Source organism: Bos mutus, chromosome 3 (assembly GCF_027580195.1).
Source record: "Bos mutus isolate GX-2022 chromosome 3, NWIPB_WYAK_1.1, whole genome shotgun sequence".
NCBI lineage: Eukaryota > Metazoa > Chordata > Mammalia > Artiodactyla > Bovidae > Bos > Bos mutus.
This window is the reverse complement of record NC_091619.1, coordinates 28,715,307-28,729,159: the sequence shown is the minus strand read 5'-3', so window position 1 is coordinate 28,729,159 and position 13,853 is coordinate 28,715,307. Positions and strand designations below refer to the sequence as shown.

Sequence of the window (13,853 nt, the reverse complement as noted above, 5' to 3'; positions counted from 1 at the left end):
TCCTGATAGAGTAGATACTGACTCTGGACCAGGCTTTGTTTACCTGATGGTAGATGCCAATGTTCAAGGGTGCTTTAAAAGAACCAGAAAGTGAAAATTAAGTCGCTCAGTCGTGTCCGACTCTGCAACCCCATGGACTGTAGCCCACCAGGCTCCTCCGTCCATGGGATTCTCCAGGCAAGAATACTGGAGTGGGTTGCCATTAACCAGAAGAGAAGATAATTGTACCAATTTAGATGGTTGACCGCCATCTCTTCACATCAAAGTATATACCTTATAGGCCATAATGTCCCAACAGTGGGCAGAGAGAGATCCTCCTCAGGGTACTAGTTTGATGGAGAACTGGAATGGGCAGTTAAAACATTGGTTATTTAAGATGGGGGAGATAAAGACATGAAGGGCTGGCTTATTATATACCATCAAAGTGTACTCACAACATGGGGTGTGGTTAAAGGAGTGGCCGTACTCTATAGGTGAGTCTGGGGAAGAGGGTATGGAATGACTGTGCACTTCTTACCAAGGGAGAAGAATGCTGGTGTAATAACTATACTTTTTTCTTTCTTCCCCATATCATATCAGCTTTTTTCACCTGCTTGATGCAGTGGTTACCAGGACCAGGGCTGCAAATATAAGTGCTGGAAATGGATGATTTTTAAGCAAGAAACTAACTCTAATTTAAAATTTGGGGTCAAGGTTGCTAAGTGTCTAGTTGGGTATGTTGTGCTTTCATTCCATCTCGCAAAATTGAGGTCAACAGTGAATGTCTCTATATTGCCTGGTGGTAGAAATAGCCCAGTAGTTCTGTACCTGTGTAACCTTACCCTAAATGAATGAGTGGATTGAAGGGGAGGAACTTGCTAAACTAGTATTGCTGTTTGTTATCTAGATCAGCACAGTGGCTGAACCTGATGTTCCTTCTAAAGTTGGAAGAGTTTGGGTTGGAAGAGCTGAAGATAAAGAAATAAATGGGTGGTTATAGTGAGGGAAATCCAATATTAACACCTCAGAAGGGCTCAGAGTAGTAGATGATATCATATCTTAGTTCAACCAGACAACTAAAAGAATGAAATCGTATGTTTGCCTAGACCATACCTGCATTTGGAACCTGACAAGATTAACTGGAAGCGTGCAAACCCAAGTGGCCTTGCCTGGAAATTTATTTTTCATATCATATGATGACGGATGGTCCAGTTATTAATGACTGAATGGGATTCTAACAATATGCCAGTGTCTTTTTTGAGTTGTGTGTCATTTTGCTGTAAAGGGGGTTGGCCAGAGACCAAGAGTGTGAAGTAACAAAATATGTGAATTGATCTCTGCCCCCGGTTCCCGGCACAAAGCTGAAACCCTTGTGATTTCCAAAGTGAAAAGAGTATTTGGAATGCGCGCTGGTCTAATATTTGTTTTTAGACCCTTGATTCCTGACAAAGAGCTCCTACATCTCTTGGGATTTCCTGGGTGATAGGAGTGTCTTTTGACCTAATGAGGTGACTGTTAGTAGGTTCCAGATAGCTTCAGGACGGGGGCTGGTCACCAGAAAGACCAAGCTGTGGTTAGAAGCTTGGAACTTTTCAGCTGCATTCCCCTGCCCCCTCCATCCTCCTGAAGAAGGAGAGTGGGTAGAGATTGAGGTAGTACTTGATCATGCCTGTGTGATGAATCCTCCATAAAAATCCTGAAAGTATGGAGTTGAGAGAGCTCCTGAGTTGATGAATACACCTGCTGGTAGGTATGCTGTGAGGGGGCTTCATCCCAACTCCATGGAGACTGAAGCTCCTGCTCTGGACCCTGCTGGATCTCCCCCTGTGTGTGTCTTCGTCTGGCTGTTTATCTGAGTCCTTTATCATATTTTCTTATTTTATAGTAAACTAGTAAACATATGTGATTTCTTGAGTTCTGTGAACTGTTCTAGCAGGTGTTTGAATCCAAGGAGGGGGTCATGGAAACCTCCAGTTTGTAGCCAAGTCAGACAGAAGTGGGTAACATGGGGACCTTCTATTTGTGATTGGTGTCTGAAGTGGGGATGGGGGCAGTCTTGTGGGACTAAACCCTTAACTTATGGGGTTTGCACTGACTCTAGTTAGTGTCAGAATTGAATCGCAGGATATCCAGTGGGTTTTGGAGAATTGGTTCGTGTGGGGGGGAAACCCCAAAATATCTGGTGTTAGGAGCATTGTGTGTGTGAGTAAAGATAAAATTTTTTTTCCTGGACAGAAACTTTATTTATTTTTAGGTACTGTCTGTAAAAATTTTTTATATTGACTTACAGTGTTGTGTTAGTTTCAAGTGCACAGCAAAAGGATTCATTATATATATATATATATTCATGTATCTATTCTTTTTTAGGTTCTTTTAGCATATAGATTATTACAGAATATTGAGTAGAGTTCTCTGTGCTGTACAGTAGGTCCTTGTTGATTATTTTATATATAGTGTATATTTTGCTAATCCCAAATTCCTAATTTATCCTTCCCTCCCATGTTTCCCCTTTGGTAACCATAAGTTTGTTTTCAAAGTCTGTGATTCTTTCTGTTTGTAAATAAGTTCATTTTTACTAAAAAAAGATTCCATATGTAAGCAGTATGTGATATTTGCCTTTCTCTATCTGATTTAGTATGATAAATACTTCACTTAGTATGACCATCTCTAGGTCCATCTATGTTGCTGAAAATGGCATTATTTAATTCCTTTTTATGGCCGAATAATATTCCACTGTGTATATGTACTACATTGTCTTTATCCATGCTTCTGTCAGTGGACATTTAAGTTGCTTTTGTGTCTTGGTTGTTGTAAATGGTGCTGCAGTGAACATTGGGATGCATGTATCTTTTCATACTGTGGTTTTCTCTGGATATATGCCCAGGAGTGGGATTGCCGGATCATATGATAGTTCTAGTTTCAGTTCTTTAAGGAATCTCCATACTTTTCTCCATAGTGGTTGAACCAGTTATAGGTTCTGGGGTTTTTTCGGTCATGTTACTTGGTTTGCAGGATCTTAGTTCCCTGACCAGGGATAGAAGCCAGGCCCCTCAGTGAAAGCATCGAGTCCTAATCACTGGACTGCCAGGGAATTCCCTAGATACTGTCTTTGCATGTCAGAAACTTCTAAATTTTATTCGGTTATTTAAAAACTGACTGGATTCTTCATGAGTGGTGAGGGCTGTATCACACTGTTCTGATTTTACACCTCTACCACCCCCTATACACAGAGAATTGAAGGACCAGGTGTATTAGTTAATTTTTTGTTTGTTTCAAGTAAGGGCATTAGAACCCCTCTTCTCCAACATTTGTTTTTATGGTCATGATTACTGTGATACTGAATGGTTTGCCTTGGAAATGAACAGAGATCATTCTGTCATTTTTGAGATTGCATCCAAGTATTGCATTTTGGACTCTGTTTACTATGATGATTACTCCATTTCTTCTAAGGAATTCTTGCCCACAGTAGTAGATATAATGGTCATCTGAGTTAAATCCACTCATGCCAGTCCATTTTAGTTCACTGATTCCTAAATGTCGATATTCACTCTTGTCATCTCCTGTTTGACCACTTCCAACTTGCCTTGATTCACGGACCTAACATTCCAGGTTCCTATGTAATATTGCTCTTTACAGCATTGGACTTTACATCCATCACCAGTCACATCCACAATTGGGTGTTGTTTTTGCTTTGGCTCAGACTCTTCATTCTTTCTGGAGTTATTTCTCCACTGATCTGCAGTAGCATTTTGGGCACCTACTGACATGGGGAGTTCATCTTTAGGGTCCTTTTTGCCTATTCATGCTGTTCACAGGGTTCTCAAGGCAAGAATACTGAAGTGGTTTGCCATTCCCTTCTCCAGTGGACACATTTTGTCAGAACTCTCCACCATATCCCATCCGTCTTGGGTGGCCCTACATGGCATGGCTCATAGTTTCATTGAATTAGATAGGGCTGTGGTCCATGTGATCAGTTTGATTAGTTTTCTGTGATTATGGTTTTCATCCTGTCTGCCCTCTGATGGGTAAGGTTAAGAGGCTTATGGAAGCTTCCTGATGGGAGAGAGTGACTGAGAGCAAAACTGGGTCTTGTTTTGATGGGCGGGGATATGCTCAGTAAATGTTTAATCCAATTTTCTTTTGAAGGGCGGGGCTATGTTCCCTCTGTGTTGTTTGACCTGAGTCCAAACTATGGTGGAGGTAATGAAGATAATGGTGACCTCCTTCAAAAGGTCCCATGCATGCACTGCAGCACTCAGTGCCCCCGACCCCGCAGCAGGCCGCTGTCAACCCACACCTCTGCAGGAGACTCCTGGACACTCACGGGCAAGTCTGGGTCAGTCTCTTATGGGATCACTGCTCCTTTCTCCTGGGTCCTGGCACACCCAACGTTCTGTTTATGCCCTCCAAGAGCCTGTTTCCCCAGTCCTATGTAAGTTCTGGCAGCTTTATGATGGGGTTAATGGTGACCTCCTCCAAGAGGGCTTACGCCATACCCAGGTCTGCTGCACCCAGAGCTCCTGCCCCTGTGGCAGGCTGCTGCCGCCCCATACCTTTGCAGGAGACACTCAAGCACAGTGCTAGCTCAGTCTCTGTGGGGTCTCTGGGTCCTGGTGTGCCCAGGGTTTGTTTGAGCCCTCTGAGTATCTCTGGAGGGTATGGGGTTTGATTCTAAACGTGATTTCACCCCTCCTGCCGTCTTGCTGGGGCTTCTCCTTTGAAGGGGCTTCTCCTTGAAGACTGGAGATCCAGCATTCTCCAGTTGATGGTTGTTTAGTAGCGAATTGTAGTTTTGGAGTTCTTACAGAAAATGAACACAGATCCTTCTACTCTGCCATCTTATGCCACAAAATGGTATAGACCTAAAGAAGCAGAAGAGGTGGCAAGAATACACAGAAGAACTATACAAAAAAGATCTTCATACCTCAGATAACCACGATGGTGTGATCACTCACCTAGAGCCAGACAGCCTGGAATGCAGAGTCAAGTGGGCCTTAAGAAGCGTCACTACAAACAAAGCTAGTGGAGGTGATGGAATTCCAGTTATGCTATTTCAAACTCTAAAAGATGATGCTGTGAAAGTGCTGCACTCAATATGCCAGAAAATTTGAAAGATGCAGCAGTGGCCACAGGACTGGAAAAGGTCAGTTTTCGTTCCAATCCCAAAGAAAGGCAATGGCAAAGAACGTTCAAACTACTGCACAGTTGCACTTACTTCACATGCTAGCAAAGTCATACTCAAAATTATGCAAGCCAGGCTTCAACAGTAGGTGAACCATGAACTTGCAGATGTCAAGCTGGATTGAGAAAAGGCAGAGGAACCAGAGATCAAATTGCCAACATCCGTTGGATCATCGAAGAAGCAAGAGAGTTCCAGAAAAACATCTGCCTTTCACTGTGTGGGTCACAACAACTGTGGAAAATTCTTAAAGAGATGGGAATACCAGATCACCTGACCTGCCTCCTGAGAAATCTGTATACAGGTCAAGCAGCAACAGTTAGAACTGTACATGGAATAACAGACTGGTTCTAAATCGGGAAAGCAGTACATCAAGACTATATATTGTCACCCTGCTTATTTAACTTATATGCAGAGCACATAATGTGAAATGCCAGGCTGGATGAATCTTGGAAACAAGATTGCCGGGAGAAATATCAATATCAATATCCTCAGATATGCAGATGACACCACCCTTATGGCAGAAAGTGAAGAAGAACTTAAGAGCCTTTTGATGAAAGTGAAAGAGGAGAGTGAAAAAGTTGGCTTAAAACTCAACATTCAGAAAACTAAGATCATGGCATCTGGTCCCATCACATCATGGCAAATAGATGGGGAAACAGTGGAAACAGTGTCAGACTTTATTTTTCTGGGCTCCAAAATCACTGCAGATGGTGATTGCAGCCATGAAATTAAAAGACGCTTACTCCTTGGAAGGAAAGTCATGACCAACCTAGACAGCATATTCAAAAGCAGAGACATTACTTTGCCATCAAAGATCCATCTAGTCAAAGCTATGGTTTTTCTAGTAGTCATGTATGGATATGAGAGTTGGACTATAAAGCTGAGCACTGAAGAATTGATGCTTTTGAACTGTGTGTGGTGTTGGGAGAAGATGCTTGAGAGTCTCCCTCAGCAAGGAGATCAAACCAGTCAATCCTAAAGGAAATCAGTCCTGAATATTAATTGAAAGGACTGATGCTGAAGCTGAAATTCCAATACTTTGGCCACCTGATGCGAAGAACTGACTCATTTGAAAAGACCCTGATGCTGGGAAAGATTGAAGGCAGGAGAACAAGGGGACAACAGACGATGATAATGTTGGATGGCATCACCGACTTGATGGACATGCGTTTGAGTAAGCTCCAGGAGTTGGTGATGAATAGGGAGGCCTGGTGTGCTGCAGTTCATGGGGCCGCAGAGTTGGAAATGACTAGCAACTGAACTGAACTGATGGTCATGATAACATCAAAAGATTAGGAAATACATGTTTTTAGAGTTAAGGGCAATTTTGTAGATTAAGTATATTTAGCTTCATGGAAAACTTGTAACCTTGACTTTATTTTCATTTCTTGTTGACTGGTGGAAACTTCATCATGTAGTTGGGAACCACTGCTGGACTAGATTAATTGGGTTTCATATACATTCTTTGGTTCAGTCACTCAGTCATGTCAGACTCTGTGACCCCAGGGAATGCAGCACTCTAGGCTACCCTTTTCTTCACTGTCTCCCAAAGTTTGCTCAAACTCCTGTCCATCGAGTCGATGATGCCATTCAATCATCTCATCCTTTGTTGTTCCCTTCTTTTGCCGTCAATCTTTCCCAGCACAAGGGTCTTTTCAAGTGAGTTAGCTCTTTGCATCAGGTGGTCAGAGTATTGGAGCTTCAGCTTCAGCATCAATCCTTATTTATTTATTTATTTTTTTAGCATCAATCCTTCTAATGACTATTCAGAGTTGATTTCCTTTAGGATTGACTGGTATGATGTCCTTGCTGTCCAAGGGACTCTCTAGAGTCTTTTCTAGCACTGCAGTTCGAAAGTGTCAGTTCTTCAGCATTCAGCCTTCATTATGGTCCAACTGTCACATCCATACATGACTACTGAAAAAACCATAGCTTTGACTATATGGACCTTTGTTGGCAAAGTGATGTTTCTACTTTTTAATATGCTTTCTTGGTTGGTCATAGCTTTTTTTCCAAGGAGCAAGTGTCTCAATTTCATGGTTGCAGTCACTATCCACAGTGATTTCAGAGCCTAAGAAAGTACAGTCTGTCACTATTTCCATTTTTTCCCCATTTATTTGCCATGAGGTGGTGGGACCAGATGCCATGATTTTAGATTTTTGAATGTTGAATTTTAAGCCAGCTTTTTCACTCTCCTTTTCATCTTCCTCAAGAGGCCCTTTTTACTTTCTGCCATTAGGGTGGTGTCATCTGCATGTCTGAGGTTATTGATATTTCTCCCGGCAATCTTGAGTCCATCTTGTTCTTCATCCAGCCTGGCATTTCACATGATGTACTCTGCATATAAGTTAAATAAGGAGGGTGACAATATACAGCCTTGACGCACTCCTTTCCCAACTTTGAACCAGTTCATTGTTCCATGTCCAGTTCTTACTGTTGTTTCTTGTCCTGCATACAGATTTCTCAGGAGGCAGGTAAGGGGGTCTGGTATTCCCATCCCTTTAAGAATTTTCCACAGTTGTTGTGATCCACACAGTGAAAGGCTTTGGTGTGGTCAATAAAGCAGAAGTAGACGTTTTTTTGGAATTCCCTTGCTTTTTCTATGATCCACAGAATGGTGGCAATTTGATCTCTGGTTCCTCTGCTTTTTCTAAATCTAGCTTCTACATCTGGAAGTTCTTGATTCACATATTGAAGCCTAACTTGAAGGATTTTGAACTTTACCTTGGTTGCATGTGAAATGAGCATACTTGTAGAGTAGTTTGAACATTCTTTGACATTACTTTTCTTTGGAATTGGAATGATAACAGACCTTTTCCAGCCCTATGGCCACTGCTTAGTTTTGCAAATTTGCTGGCATATTGAGTGCAGCACTCTAACAGCATCATCTTTTAGGATTTTAAATAGCTCATCTGGAATTCCAACACCTCCACAAGCTTTGTTTGTGGTAATGCTTCCTAAGGTCCATTTGACTTTGCATTCCAGGATGTCTGGCTCTAGGTGAGTGAACACATTATCTGGGTCATTAAGACCTTTGTATAGTTCTTTTGTGTGTTGTTGCCACCTCTTAATCTCTTTAGCTTCTGTTAGGTCCTTGCCATTTCTGTCCTTTATTGTGCCTGTGTTTGCATGAAATGTTCTCTTGGTATCTCCAGTTTTCTTGAAGAGATCTTAGTAGATCTCTCTAATTGTTTTCTTCTATTTCTTTGTATTGTTTACTTAAGAAGGATATCTCCAGGGAGATTTCCTCTCCCTCCTTGCTGTTTTGATTTACCATCTAAACTTGTTTTGACACTGAGAGTGCCTTTCTTATTACACTTTCCCTGGCATTGATTATCATCATCTAAATTATTTTTTGTTAATTTGGTAGGGGAAAATCATATTGGTTTAATTGCTTTTCTTTATATAATTTGATTCTCTTAATATTAACTTTGCTTCCACTGCTTCCTTTGTCCTGAATGGCACTTAATTTTAGGTGTTAGAACCACTTGGAAAGAGGAGAGTAGTGTGCTCAGTATCAGTTAAGTTCAGTCGCTTAGTCGTGTCCGACTCTTTGCGACCCCATGAATCGAAGCACGCCAAGCCTCCCTGTCCATCACCAACTCCCGGAGTCCACTGAGACTCACGTCCATCGAGTCAGTGATGCCATCCAGCCATCTCATCCTCTATTGTCCCCTTCTTCTCCTGCCCCCAATCCCTCCCAGCATCAGAGTCTTTTCCAATGAGTCAACTCTTTGCATGAGGTGGCCAAAGTACTGGAGTTTCAGCTTCAGCATCATTCCCTCCAAAGAAATCCCAGGGCTGATCTCCTTCAGAATGGACTGGTTGGATCTCCTTGCAGTCCAAGGGACTCTCAAGAGTCTTCTCCAACACCACAGTTCAAAAGCATCAATTCTTCGGCGCTCAGCCTTCATTAGGGAGATGCAAATAAAACCCACAATTAGATACTACTACTTATCCACTGGCATAACTAAAATTTAAAAAGGTCACATCAGATCAGATCAGTCGCTCAGTCGTGTCCGACTCTGCGACCCCATGAATCGCAGCATGCCAGGCCTCCCTGTCCATCACCAACTCCCGCAGTTCACTGAAACTCACGTCCATCGAGTCAGTGATGCCATCCAGCCATCTCATCCTCTGTCCCCTTTGGTCTTTTTGACAAGATCTTGCTGGGCAAGGGAACAGTAGTTAAGAGATGAAGACAGACAGACAAGGCTACTGCTGAACAGTGGTAAGGAAACCTAGAGTCATTTTACCTTGCTAGACTCCCCCGCGGGCAAAGTCGCTTTGGTTGTGTCCATCTTGTTGCAACCCTATGAACTGTAGCGCACCAAACTCCTCTGTTCATGGAATTCTCCAGGCAAGAATACTGGAGTGGGTTGCTACACCCTCCTCTAGGGGATCTTCCCAACCCAGGGATTGAACCCACCTCTTATGGCTCCTGCATTGTCAGACAGGTTCTTTACCACTACCACTACCTGGGAATCCCATTGACTCCCCTACCTAAACCTATTTCCTGACTCTGTTCTCCAGTGAGATATCCAAGGAGCTATCCAAGAATCTACTAGTATGTCTTGCTGTGTTTATCTAAGACCTCACTTTTAAAATCTAATTTTAGAAAACACGCATAAAGTATAAAAGGGTATATATTCTTATTAAAAGAAATAAGCAAAACAGAGGTGAATTAATTAGAAAAGCATCCATCCCTTCTTCTACCCCTTCTATCCTAACTTCCTGTGGTATAAATAGGGATTTATAGGAATTTCATCTTGATAATGAATACTGTTTAGTGACATTTTGGTGTCAGTGAGACTTTATATTAAAATGATCCTGTAAACTCTAAGAGGGATTGTATAACCCCTTTAATGCCTATTTTATTCTGTGCTACTTAGTGCAGTGCCTGGCATATGGTTCAGTTCAGTTCAGTCACTCAGTCATGTCTGACTCTTCGAGACCCCATGAATCGCAGCACGCCAGGCCTCCCTGTCCATCACCAACTCAAATATTTGTTGACAGGTTTATTGCAGAGCATCCTTTTGGGTATTAGATTTCTGGAGAAGCGCAGTGGCTCTCAGCCCTGGCTGCAGGTTAGACTACTACTTGGAGAACCTTAGCACAATACCAGTGGTTGGGGCGCACACCCCAGTGATTGTGCTTTGATTGGTCTGAAGGAGACCCCTGCATCAGTGTTTTAGGCATTCCCTGGTAATGCTGAAGTATAGTGGTGGTGAAGAACTGCTGAACCATAAATGGTTGTTGCTTACTGAATGTTAATTGAAAGATCTGTGCTTTACTTAATTCTTTAAAAGTCCTTTATGCTTTGGAAGACACTTTTATTTTTATAGAGATTGTTGTCCTAATTATGTTTCATTATATTAAAAGTATTTTGCATTTCCTTATATACAACATATATAATCAGCACGTGAATGAAAAATCAAAGAATTACTTGTACATTAAGGTAATCATTTGGCTTCCCAATGCTAGAAAATACATTTCCCTCATCTTAGGTTCGTGACATTTTATGTAGTATACTTTCTTTATTAAGGACTCTTTAATCATAATGGAGGACTGGCATTTAAGCAGTAGAGAAAACAAATCATATTAAGAGATTAGCAAAAATGTTTAAAAAAAATGCATTTGTATGTTGTATTTTCTTTTTTATGCCAAACTAAATGACACAGCTTGTTTTTTCTGTATTATTCAAGTCATCAAAAATGTTAAGATGTTCTGGTAGTACAAATAAAAAACAAAAGCAATTTAAGTAATTAGATTCCATCCAAATTATTCATTTCATATTTGGAATAAAAACCAGAATAGAGCATTTAATGCAAGCTTTTTTTACTTTGCTGTAAACCTTTTTTTAAGTGTGTTTCTTCTTTTCCTCTGCTTCTCTTGTTGTTCCCTAACTTTTCCCCAAAAAAGAGACCATAACTATGTTGTTTGTAATAAACTTAAATAACTGTCAGAATTACTAGTAGTGAAGAATAGTTTAGACGTTAAACCATAAAAAGTGCAACATTAATGAAGTGTGGTGTAAATAAATTTGTTGCTAAATGCTTCTTAACTTTGGATTTCTCTTATATGTTTTTATTTTTTGTATTTCCTTTTCAAAATCACTCTGACATACTGCTTATATAATAAAAATCTTGGCAGGTTGCAGCCTGAAAACCATAGCCAACCCTGAGCATAATTAGGCATATTTGAGGAGATACTAGACTTGGTGCCAGGTTAAGCTACATGAGTATTAAGGAATGATGGATTATGTTAATAATGAGAAACCAGCTGATGCTTGGCTTTGATTAGACCTGCCTTCTCTGCCAATATTGTGACAAGATAACTTATATTAAACTTATTGCATATCTATTCACTTCCCAAAATCTTTACAGTAACTTAATAATTTTTAGGTTGGTGCAAAAGTAATTCCAGTTTTTCACTATTGAGCTTTGCCATTTGATACTGGAATACATTCTTAAATAAATGTGGTTATGTTATACATAATTTTAATACACATTTCTCCCTTTTTCTTTTTTCAACTGCTGCTAAGTTGCTCAGTCGTGTCTGACTCTGTGCTATCCCAGAGACGGCAGCCCACCAGTCTCCGCCGTCCCTGGGATTCTCCAGGCAAGAACACTGGAGTGGGTTGCCATTTCCTTCTCCAGTGCATGAAAGTGAAAAGTGAAAGGGAAGTCGCTCAGTTGTGTCCGACTCTTAGCGACCCCATGGACTGCAGCCCACCAGACTTCTCCTCCATCCATGGGATTTTCCAGGCAAGAGTACTGGAGTGGGGTGCCATTGCCTTCTCCATTTTTTTTTTTTTTCTACTAATGGCTTGTATTTGCTTTTTATATTTATTTTAGACTAGGAAAATGATGTTAGACAAAAGCAAATTTGAGCGATATTCTTATTTGACTTCAAAATGGGTCGTAAAGCAGTGGAGACACTTGCAACATCAACAACGCATGTGGCTTAGGAACTCCTAACAAACATAAGTTGCAGTGGTGGTTCAAGAAGTTCTGCAAAGGAGATGAGAGCCTTGAAGATGAGGAGCATAGTGGCCGGCCATCTGAAGTTGACAGTGACCAATTGAGAGGATCATTGAAGCTGACCCTCTTAAAACTACATGAGAAGCTGTTGAAGAACTCAGTATCAACCATTCTACAGCCATGCGGCATTTGAAGCAAATTGGAAAGGTGAAAAAGCTCAGTAAGTGGGTGCCTCATGAGCTGACTGCAAATCGAAGAAGTTGTCATTTTGAAGTGTCATCTTATTCTACACAACAAAAATGCACCATTTCTTAACTGGATTGTGGCATGAGAAGATCGGATTGTGACTGAGAAGAAACTCCAAAGCACTTAGCCAGACTTGTACCAGAAAAAGGTCATTGTCACTGGTGCTCTGCTGCCAGTCTGATCCCCTACAGCTTTCTGAATTCCAGCAGAATCTTTACATCTGAGAAGTATGCTCAGCAGGTCGATGAGATGCACTGAAAACTGCAGCGCCTGGAACTGGCACTGGTCAACAGAAAAGGCCCAGTTCTCCGTGACAACACCCACTGCACGTTGCACAGCCGGTGCTTCAAAAGTTGAATGAGTTGGGCTATGAAGTTTTGCCTCATCCATCATACTCACATGACCTCTCACCAACCGACTACCACTTCTTAAAGTATCTTGACAGCCTTTTGCTTCTACAACTAGCAGGATGTTTTCAAGAGTGTGTCGAATTGCAAAGCACGCATTTTTATGCTACAGGAATAAACAAACTTAGTTCTTGTTGGCAAAGATATGTTGAAGATCATGGTTCCTATTTTAATTAATAAAGATGTTGTTTGAGCCTAGTTATACTCATGTAAAATTCATCGTCTGAAACCACAAAGTTATGTTTGCACCAACCTAATATAGGAGGAAAGTTATGACCAACCTAGATAGCATATTGAAAAGCAGAGATATTACTTTGCCAACAAAGGTCCCTCTAGTCAAGGCTATGGTTTTTCCAGTGGTCATGTATGGATGTGAGAGTTGGACTGTGAAGAAAGCTGAGTGCTGAAGAATTGATGCTTTTGAACTGAGAAGACTCTTGAGAGTGCCTTGGACTGCAAGGAGATCCATCCAGTCCATTCTGAAGGAGATCAGTCCTGGATGGGTGTTCATTGGAAAGACTGATGCTGAAGCTGAAACTCCAATACTTTGGCCACCTCATGCGAAGAGTTGACTCACTGGAAAAGACCCTGTTGCTGGGAGGGATTGGGGGCAGGAGGAGAAGGGGACGACAGAGGATGAGGTGGCTGGATGGCATCACCGACTTGATGGACATGAGTCTGAGTGAACTCCGGGAGTTGGTGATGGACAGGGAGGCCTGGCATGCTGAGTTTCATGGGGGTCGCAAAGAGTTGGACATGACTGAGAGACTGAACTGAACTGAATATGATAAAATATAGTCTGTCCAAATATAAATATAAAATAGTCCGATACACAGATGTGAACCCATTTGATACCCAGAAACTGATGATGGAATGTATCTTAACTTTTTGTATATTTTCATATATAAGCAAAAGCCTTTGTCCTGCTGTTGCTGAATTATTTATTTTATTGAGTAAATGGAAAAAAAATTGAAAACATGGGATTACTCTGCAATGACCTAGATGGGTGGGGTGAGGGGAGGTGGGAGGGAGGTCCAAGAGGGAGGGGACTTATGC

At 41.4% G+C, this 13,853-nt stretch overlaps 1 protein-coding gene across 5 annotated transcripts in view; it reads left to right on the top strand.

Annotated features, from left to right (window-relative positions):
• LRIG2 (leucine rich repeats and immunoglobulin like domains 2) overlaps nucleotides 1-13,853 on the top strand; it is a 66,456-nt gene that overhangs the window by 12,649 nt on the left and 39,954 nt on the right. Inside the window, exon 1 of one of the 5 annotated variants that reach the window (XM_070367472.1) lies at nucleotides 1,708-1,725. The exons of the other annotated variants lie outside the window; for them this stretch is intronic. The gene's annotated coding sequence lies outside the window, so the exon portion shown is untranslated. Of the gene's footprint in view, nucleotides 1-1,707; nucleotides 1,726-13,853 lie in introns of those variants that run through there. 5 annotated transcript variants of the gene reach the window in all.